Below are 10557 nucleotides of genomic sequence, written 5' to 3'. Positions count from 1 at the left end.
AGCTCTATTTTCAACTTTTTGAGGAACCTCCATACTGTTTTCCAGAGTGGCTGCACCAGCTTGCATCCCCACCAACAGTGTAGGATGGTTCCCTTTTCTCTGCATCCTTGCCAACATCTGTCGTTTCCTTACTTGTTAATTTTAGCCATCCTGACTGATGTGAGATGGTACCTCATTGTGGTTTTGATTTGTATTTCCCTGATGCCGAGTGATGTTGAGCACTTTTTCATGTGTCTGTTGGCCATTTGTATGTCTTCTTTGCAGAAATGTCTGTTCATGTCTTCTGCCCATTTCCTGATTGGATTATTTGTTCCTTGGGTGTTGAGTTTGATAGGTTATTTATAGATTTTGGGTACTAGCCCTTTATCTGATCTGTCATTTGCAAATATCTTCTCCCATTCTGTTGGTTGTCTTTTTTTCTTTTTACATTTTTTTAAAAAGATTTTATTTATTTATTTGACAGAGAGAGACACCACGAGAGAGGGAACACAGCAGGGGGAGTGGGAGAGGGAGAAGCAGGCTTCCCACTGAGCAGGGAGCCCAATGCAGGGCTCAATCTCAGGACCCTGGGATCATGACCCGAGCCGAAGGCAGACGCTTAATGACTGAGCCACCCAGGCCCCTGTTGGTTGTCTTTTGGTTTTGTTGACTGTTTCCTTTGCTGTGCAAAAGCTTTTTATCTTGATGAAGTCCCAGTAGTTCAAGCTCTATTACAAAGTTGTAATCATCAAGACAGCATGGTACTGGCACAAAAAAGGACACATAGATCAATGGAAAAGAATAGAGATCCCAGAAATAGACCCTCAACTCTATGGTCAACTAATCTTTGACAAAGCAGGAAAGAATATCCTGTGGAAAAAAGACAATCTATTCAATAAATGGTGCTGGAAACATTGGACAGCCACATGCAGAAGAATGAAACTGGACCATTTCTTTACACCATACACAAAAATAGACTCAAAATGGATGAAAGACCTAAATGTGAGACAGGGATCCATCAAAATCCTTGAGGAGAACACATGCAGCAACCTCTTCAACCTCAGTCGCAGCAACTTCCTCCTAGACACATCGCCAAAGACAAGGGAAGCAATGGCAAAAATTGTGGTTGTCTTCTAGTTTCATTGTGTTGTGGTCAGAAAATATGCATGGTAAGATCTCCATCTTGTTGTACTTGTTGTGGCCTAATTTGTGACCTAGTATGTGATCCATTCTGGAGAATGTCCCCTGTGCACTTGACAAGAATGTATATTCTGCTGCTTTAAGATGAAATGTTCTGAATATATCTGTTAAGTCCATCTGGTCCAGTGTATCATTCAAAGCCAGTGTTTCCTTATTGGTTTTTTGCTTAGATGATCTGCCTGTTGATGTAAGTGGGGTGTTAAAATCGTCTACTATTATTGTATTATTATCAATGAGTTCCTTTATATTTGTTATTAATTGTTTTCTATATTTTGGTGCTCCCAACTTGGGGTCATAAGTACTTATAATTGTTAGATTTTCTTGCTGAGTTGTCCCCTTTATTATGATACAGTGACCTTATTCTTGTCTTATTATAGTCTTTGGTTTAAAATCTAGAGTGTCTTGGGCGCCTGGGTGACTCAGTCATTAAGCGTCTGCCTTCGGCTCGGGTCATGATCCCAGGATCCTGGGATCGAGTCCCACATCAGGCTCCCTGCTCGGCGGGAAGCCTGCTTCTCCCTCCCCCACTCCCCCTGCTTATGTTCCCTCTCTCACTGTGTCTCTCTCTGTCAAATAAATAAATAAAATCTTAAATAAAAATAAAATAAAATCTAGAGTGTCTTATATATGTATTGCTACTTGGGCTTTCTGTTGATGTACATTTGCATGTTATATGTTTCTCTATCCCCTCACTTTCAATCTGCAGGTGTCTTTAGGGTAAAATGAGTCTCTTGTAGGCAACCTACAGATTGTCTTTTTTTTTTTAATCCATTCTGACACCCTATTTCTTTTGATTGGAGCATTTAGTCCATTTATATTCAGAGTAATTATTGATATGTATTTTGTGCCATTTTATTGCTTGTTTTGCATTGTTATCTAGATATTTTCTCTGTTCCTTTCTAGTCTTTGTTGCTTTTGGTCTTTCTTTCCTATTCAGAGAGTTCCCTTTAATATTTCTTGGAGTGCTGGTTTAGTGGTCATGAACTCCTTTAGGTTTTGTTTGCCTGGGAAACTCTCTTTCTCTCTGAATGATAGCCTTGCTGGATAGAGTATTCTTCACTGCAGAGTTTTCCCATTCAGCACATTGAATATATCATGTCACTTTCTTCTGGTTTGCCAAGTTTCTGTGGAGAGATCTGCAGCTCGAGTTATGGGTCTTCCCTTGTAAGTTAGGGACTTCTTATTCTTAGACTTGGTGTTTTTAGAATTGTTTTTCTTTATCACTATATTTTGTAAATTTTCATTATAATACGTCTTCTTGTTGGCCTGCTTTTGTCGACTTTAATGGAGGTCTCTGTGACTCCTGAATTTGGATGTCTTTTTCCTTCTTAAGATTAGGGAATTTTTCAGCTATTATTTCCTCAAATATACCTTCTGCCCCCCTTTCCCTCTCTTCTTCTTCTGGGATTCCAATGATACAAATGTTATTATGTATGATGGAGTCACTGAGTTCCCAAAGTCTATTCTTGTGGTCCATAATTGTTCTTTCTTTTATTCAGCCTCATTATTTTCCATTATTCTGTCTTCTGTATCACTTCTTTGTTCCTCTGATTCTTCCATCCTGTGGTCAATACATCTAGTCTCTTTCAAATCTCAGTTATTGCATTTTTTTCATTTCTGAATTTTTTAAGCTCTTTTTTCTGTATGGTAAGGGCCTCCCTGATGTCTTCCATTCTTTTCTCAAACCTAGCGAGTATTCTTATGATTGTTGCTTTAAAATCTCTATCGGGCATGTTAGTTATATCTCTTTTGGTTAGATCTCTGGCCGTGACTTTTTCTTGTTCTTTCTTCTGGGATGAATTCCTCTATCTTGGCCTTTTGTGTAAGTCTCTGTCTTCTTCTGTGTTTTAGGAAAGTCTGTTGTTTCCTGCTCCTGAGAGTCATAGCTTATTTTTTTTTTCAAACATATTTATTTATTTGAGCAAGGGAGAGAGAGCACATGAGGCTTGGGGGATGGGCAGAGGGAGAAGGAGAGAAACTCAAGCAGACCCTGTGCTGAGCACAGAGCCCAATGTGGGGCTCGATCTCATGGCCCTGAGATCATGACCTGAGCCAAAATCAAGAGTCAGACACTTAGGGTGCCTGGGTGGCTCAGTCGTTAAGCATCTGCCTTCGGCTCAGGTCACAGTCCCAGGGTCCTGAGATCAAGCCCCACATCGGGTTCCCTGCTCCGCAGGAAGCTTGCTTCCCCGTCTGCCACTCCTCCTGCTTGCGTTCCCTCTCTCACTGTGTCTCTCTCTGTCAAATAAATGAATAAAATCTTAAAAAAAAAAAAGAGAGAGACACTTAACCAACTGAGCCACCCAGGCACCCCAAGAGTCATGGCTTTATGAAGAAGAGGTCATAAATTGTCCAGGGCCTGGTACTTCAGGGATTGTCTCTGCTGTGTGCTGCATGGACTTTGCTGCTATGTTTTGGCTGCTGTATCCTTCAGGCCAGTCATCTGCAGATTCTCTCCTTGCCCGCAGTGGGCAGTGTTTGGAACTTGGCCAGAGTGTGGTGAGTTTTTTCTAGGTGTGCTGTGATCTGCTTATTAAATGAAGCCTGATGCTACTTCCACTAGAACTGAAGTCTTGCAGAACTCTCTGTTCCTGAGACATAGTGTGTAAAAGGGTTTCTGCTGGTCTTCTGGGGAAGGGTGTGCTGCACTAAGACTTTGGCACACTTGCTTGAGGAAAGCAGTACCAGAAGAGTGCAGGGGGTCAGGACTTGGTGTCAGTAGGTTAGGGACCCAGTGTAGGTGCTGTGTTATTCACTGAGGCTGGTTTATGCTGAGGGGAGGAAAATGACACCAGCATGCTCCTTCTTCCCTGGAGAGGGGTCTCTGTTCATGCTGCTCTAAGGGAAGCCCTCCCAGAAGAGTGAATAATTTCCACTCATGTGTCCCAGGCATTTTTCAGGACACTGTTTTCAAGCTGTGTATCTCTGGGTTCCTTGCCTGCCTGGAGCAGTGCACTGCACTTTGTGCTCTATCCCAGCCAAGCCTGCTGACTTAAAACTCCAAACATTAGGTATGTACTGTGGTGGCTGACTGTGCTTGGTTAGTGTCTTGCTGCAGTGGGATGGATGCAGGTTTGACCTAGAAGGGCAGTTGCACCAAGAATGCAGGGGCATGGGAATTGGAGCAAGTAGGCTAAACAACCAATGTTTAAGTGAGAAACACTGAGCAGGTTTGTCTGTGCCTATGCTGAAGGGTGGGGAAGGGAAATGGTGCCCACAGGCTCTTTTGTCCCCAGTCATCTCTGTGAAGGCCACTTTTCACAGATGCACTCCAAGAAGAAGGAACAGTCTTTCCCCTGTGCACCTTAGGTGCTCTGGGGTTGTTTGTCTGCCTTCTCTCCAGGATTAGGGCAGCACCCTCAGAGCTCTATCCCAGCCAAGCCCTCTGACCTATAAAATTCCAGTCTTCAGGGGCACCTGGGTGGCTCCATCAGTTGAGTGTCTGACTCTTGGTTTTGGCTCAGATCATAATCACAGGGCGGTGGGATAGAGCCCCAGGTGGGCTCCATGCTCAGTGTGGAGTCCGCTTGTCCCTCTCCCTCTGCTCCTCCCCCACTCTCTCTCTCTCTCACTCTCTCTTTCTTAAATAAATAAATAAAATCTAAAAAAAAAAAATCCAGTCTTCAAGCCCTCCTGATTACAAAAAAAAAAAAAAAAAAAAAAAAAAAAAAAACCTCAAGAAAATCACCCCCTCTTGTTATCCCAGCCAATAGCTTTGGGCAAATGTTCTCCTAGTGTGTTTCCCTGTGTGCTCTTCTGTCTCTCACCTTTCTCCATGACCAGGGCTCCCTCCCCTCTGCAGCACTCACAATCCATTTCTCCCCCAAACCAAGTCTCTTCCTACCTTCCTCGATGTGGCCTCTTCTCTCCCTCTAGTTGTACAGTTTGTTCTGTCAGTCCCCACATAGATTTCTTGGGTATTCAGAATGATTTGGTATTTATCTACTTGTATTCAAGGGACAAGACAAGCCTAGGGTCCTCCTTCTATACCACCATCTTAGCTCCTCTCAAAGGGAAAACTTGATACAAGTGAGTAGCACTCTCTGTCTTCACTGGGCCTGAAAATCCCTTCCCCCACCTAGAGATACACCTGGACAGGGGGATCCAACACAACAAACACCCACCTAGGGAGCATCTCTGCACTGGCTAGAGGAAATGTTGCTCCATTCAGGAATCACTTAATAAAGCCAATTAGATCTTCCAAAGGAAAAAAAAATCCACTTGGGAAGAGTTCTTTGCTTCCATGGGCCCAAGAACCACCTTCCTACCTAGATAGACCAGGGGGCCTTACTGTAACAGTAAAGAGAATCCTTCCACAACAAGCAGTTTACCCAGGAAGTGCTCTCTTTGCCCCCACCAAACCAAGACTTCCTTCCCCCATACAGAGACATCTGGCATCATTGCACCAGCAGTGGTCTTCATTAAATAAGCAGCTAGGCAGAGCCTACAGTTAATCCCTATCTCATAAACCTGAGACTCCCTTCATAAACTTACAGGAAAAGAGGCAACCCAGGCTGAGGAAGTTCATTCTATTCTCTTAGGAAGTGCAAGCAGGGATTAGTGGGAAACATGATGGCACCAGATATACTAAGCAGAAAGAATAGCATGCCAAAAGCTCTTATTAATTTGTATTCAAAAGTCACTCTACAAAGCATGCCAGAATCTGCATGGTAAACCTAAACAGAGTAATTGTCTTCTAAAACAAAGGATTTAAATAAACTCAGAATCTTCCAACACCCAAATATCCAGAATAAAAATGAAAATCACCTGTCATACCAAAACCTAAATGACAGAAACAATGAGATTAATCAGATATTGGAATTATCTGACAAAAATTTTAAAGAAGCAATCATAGGGGAGCCTGGGTGGCTCAGTCAGTTAAGCATCCAACTCTTGATTTCAGTTCAGTCATGATCTCAGGATTGTGGGATTGAGCCCTGCATCGGGCTCTGTGCTGGGTGTGGATCCTGCTTAAGCTTCTTGCTCTCCCTTTCTCTCTAAAAAAAAAAAAAAAAAAAACAATTATAAAAATGCCTCAGTGAGCAATTATTAATCTCCATGAAACAAATAAAAAATGGAAATCTCAGCAAAGACATAGAAGTTGTTTAAAAAGAACCAAATGTAAATTATATAACTGAAAAATACAGTAACAAAAATCTCACAGCACAGGCTCAATGGTACAGTGCAGATAACAGGATAGATAAATAAACTTGAGAACAGATCAATAGAATTTAACCACCCAAACAATAGTGCGAAAATAATTGAAAATAAATGAAGATAGTTCAAGGCTCTGCCCAATAATAACAAAACGTCCTGTGTTAATAATCAGAATCCCAGAAGAAGAGAAAATGAGAGGGGTTGAATGCATATTTGAAGAAATAACAACTGAAAATGTCCCAAATTTTGCAAAAGATACCAAGCAACACTTTCAAAAATAGTTTTTGAATGTAGGAAATAATACAGAGATTTCCCATATACTTTCACTCAGTTACCCCGGTGGCAAAGTATTACAAAAAAATAGGCCTATATTTCAACTGAAAAATTGACATTGATACAATCCACTAATATTATTTAGATTTCCCTGGTTTACATGAATTTATTGGTGTGTTTATGTGAACTTAGTTCTATGCAATTTTGTAACATATGTAGGTCCATATATCACCCAGTACAGTGAAGATACAGAACAGTTTCATCACCACAAGTATTCACCTCCCCCAGATCCTTAAACCCTGGAAATCACTAATATCTTCTCCATTTCTCTAATTTTCTTTTTTCAAGAATGTTTTATAAGTTAAACCATACAGTATACAAACTTTGGGTGTTGGCTTTTTTCACTCAGCATAATTTCCTAGAAATTGATCCAAGTTGTGGCATGTACCAACATTTCATTCCTTGTTATTGATGAGTACTATTCCATGGCATGGATGCTCCACAGTTTTTAACCATTTACCCATTGAAAGATGTATGTGTCATTTCTAGTTTTTGGCCAGTATGAATAAAGCTGCTATACACATTTGATTACAAGTTTTTGTATATACATAAGTTTTCATTTCTCTGGGATATATGCTCAAGAATGCAATTGCTGGATTATGTGGTAATTACATGCTTAGTTTTATAAGAAACTGCCGAAATGTTTTCCAGATTGGCTGTACATTTTACATCTTTAACAGCAATGAATGACTTATCAGGTTTTCTACATCCCTGTCAGTGTTTGGTGTTGCAACTTTTTATTTTAGCCATCCTGATGGGTGTGTAATAATATTCCATTTTTATTTTAAATTGTATTTCACTAATTGATGATGATAATAAATATTGTTCAAGTGTATCTGCCATCTGTATGTCCTCTCTGAACTGTTTCTTAATATATCTTGTTTATTTTCTAGTTATTTTTGTGGGGTTTTTTTGTTGAATTTTGAATTGTTTCTATATTTTGTATACACCTTGGATAATTAGTCTTTAACACATATGTGGTTTGTTGCCTAAACAGTAATCTGTATGATGTTTGTCTTTTCACCTTGTTTACGGTGTCTTCCAGATAGCAAAAGCTTTTGATTCTGATAAAGTATAATTTATCAATTTTCCCATTTATATATTTTGCTTTTGGTGTCAAGTCAAAGAACTCATCACCTAATCATAGATTCTGAATAGTTTCACTTAACCTTTCTTCCTTAAGTGGTTTATATTTCCAGTTTAGGTCAAGGTTCACAGTTTGTTGAAAGGGCTATCTTCTTCTGCTGAACCACTTTTGCACTTTCTTCAGAAATTAAGGAGAGAGGAAGATGGTGGTGGAGTAGGAAGACACTAGGCTTGTTTCATCCCACCAATACAACTAGATAACTATCAAATCATCCTAAACGCACAGGAATTGACCTGAAGACTGACACAACAAACTCCACAACTAAAGGGAGAGAAGATGTGACATTGGAGAAGTTAAGAAGTGTGGAGAGGAGGTTTGGGGTAGAAACAGATCACAGGTGCTACTGAAGGGAGGGAGCTGTGGTTGAGGAGAAGGGTGAGAGAGAGGAGCACACAGGGGAATGCGTAAAGAGGTTTCTCCAAAAGCTATTGGCTTCAAAAACAAGAAGGGCTGAATTTTGTGAGTTGTTGCAACCAGTTGGGCTTAAATCCTGAATTTTTACAGGTCAGTAGGCTTGGCTAGGATGGAGCCTTGAGCACACTGCCCAGTACCTGGAGAGAAGGCAGGTAAACAACCCAGGGACAGACAGCATGGAAACAGCTATTTGAAGAATGCCTGGAGCACACGGAGGTGAGATTATTCACTCTTCTAGGATCATGTCACTGAGCAGCAGCATTCAGGGAGATGCCTTTCTGGGAACAAAGAAGGTGGCTGGTGCCATATACCACCCCTCCTGCCGCATGAAAACAGAGACACCTGAGAAAGTATAAGAGCACAGATACTGGCTGTCTAACATGTTTACACCAAGGCAAAGCCCCCTGTGCTCTGGCAGGACTGCCCTTCTCACTTAAGCTTGCCTCAGTCACAGCATGGAGAGCCCGTTCCCCAGAAGACCAGTATTCACCTTCTGGTAGAAGTGATGTCAGATTTCATGTCAAACGGAGGCCAAAGCACACCTAGTTAAAACTCATGGCATTCAGGCCTGGAAACACAAACTACCCACAGCAAGCAAGGAAAGCATCTGCATGAAGAAGCCTGAAGGATAGACAGAAAAAAAAAAAAAAAAAAAAACCACAACAGCATAGCACATACACCACACACTGGAGATAATCCCTAAATCACCAGGCTTGGGATACTACATGACCTCTTCTTCATAAGGCCATTACTTTCAGGAGCAAGAGACATAACGCTTTTCTAACACATAGAAGGAGGCATAAACTCAGACAAAATGACAAGATGGAGTAATTTATGACAAATGAAAGAACAAGATGAGGCCATGGCCAAAGATCTAAGTGAAACAGATATAAGTAACATGCCTAATGGAGAATGTAAAGCAAAAATCGTAAGGATACTCAATGGGCTTGAGGAAAGAATAGAAGACATCAGGGAGACCCTTACCACAGAGATAAGAGAGTTAAAAATAAATTGATAAGAGATGAAGAGTGAAATAAATGATGCTGGAAACAGGCTTGATACAATGAAGAGTAGGCTGGAAGAAACAGAAGAACAAATTAGTGACATAAAAGAGAAAGTAATGGAAAATAATAAAGCTGAACAAAGGAGAGAAAGAAGAATTATGGAACGTGAGAATGGACTTAGGAAAATCAGTGACTCCATGAAACGTAATAACATTCGTATCATAGGAGTCCAAGAAGAAGAAGAAAGAGAAAAGGGGACAGAAAATTTATTTGAGGAAATAATAGCTTGTAAACTTCCCTAATCTGGAAAAGGAAACAGACATCCAAATCCAGGAGACACAGAGAACTCCCATCAAAATCAACAAAAGCAGGCCAACACCAAGACATATAGTCATTAAATTTGCAGAATACTGCTATAAAGAAAAATCTTAAAGGTAGCAGGACAAAGGAGTCCTTAACTTACAAAGGAAGACCAATAAGGTTAGTTGCAGTTTTCTCAATAGAAACTTGGCAAGCCAGAAGGGAGTTGCCTGATATATTCACAGTGCTGAATGGTAAAAATCTGCAGTCAAGAATACTTTACTAGCAAGGCTATCTATCAGAATAGAAGGAGAAATAAATAGTTTCCCAGACAAACAAAAACTAAAGGAGTTTTTGACCACTAAACCAGCCCTGCAAGAAATATGAAAGGGGACTCTTTGAGTGGGAAAGAAAGACCAAAAGCAACAAAGACTAGAAAGTAACACAGAAAATCTCTAGAAACACCGACTTTACAGGTAATACAATGGCACTTATTTCATATATATCAATAATCACTCTGTATGTAAATGGACTAAATGATGCAATCAAAAGACATAGGGTGTCAGAATGGATAAAAAAAAAAAAAACAAGACTCATATATTGCCTACAAGAGACTCATTTTAGACGTAAAGTCACCTGCAGATTGATACTGAAGGGATGAAAGAATATTTATCATGCAAATGGACATCAAAAGAAAGCTGGAGTAACAATACTTATATCAGAAAAAAATAGATTTTAAAACAAAGACTGTAACAAGAGATGAAGAAGAGCACTATATCATAATAAAGGGGTCTATCCAACAAGAAGATCTAGCAATTGTCAATATTTATGCCCCCAACTTGGGAGCACCTATACATAAATCAATTAATAACAAACATAAAGCAACTCATAGATAATAATACAATAATAGTAAGGAAGTTAAAACCCCAGTTACAGCAATGGACAGATCATCTAAGTAGAAAATCAACAAGGAAACAATGGCTTTCAATGATTCACTGGACCAGAAGGACTTCAGATATATTT

At 40.2% G+C, this 10557-nt stretch overlaps 1 long non-coding RNA gene across 1 annotated transcript in view; it reads left to right on the top strand.

The window, feature by feature from the left end:
* LOC145717847 (uncharacterized) overlaps window positions 1–10177 on the top strand; it is a 217484-nt gene extending 207307 nt beyond the window's left edge. Inside the window, exon 2 of the long non-coding RNA XR_014141314.1 lies at window positions 3499–10177. This is a non-coding gene — a long non-coding RNA (uncharacterized LOC145717847). The remainder of the gene's footprint in view (window positions 1–3498) is intronic.
* Window positions 10178–10557: the final 380 nt, after the last annotated feature.

This window comes from Leptonychotes weddellii, chromosome X (assembly GCF_054177405.1).
Source record: "Leptonychotes weddellii isolate Sample4059 chromosome X, ASM5417740v2, whole genome shotgun sequence".
NCBI lineage: Eukaryota > Metazoa > Chordata > Mammalia > Carnivora > Phocidae > Leptonychotes > Leptonychotes weddellii.
Note: the sequence above shows the minus strand (reverse complement) of the source record. Positions and strands in the feature narration are given on the sequence as shown.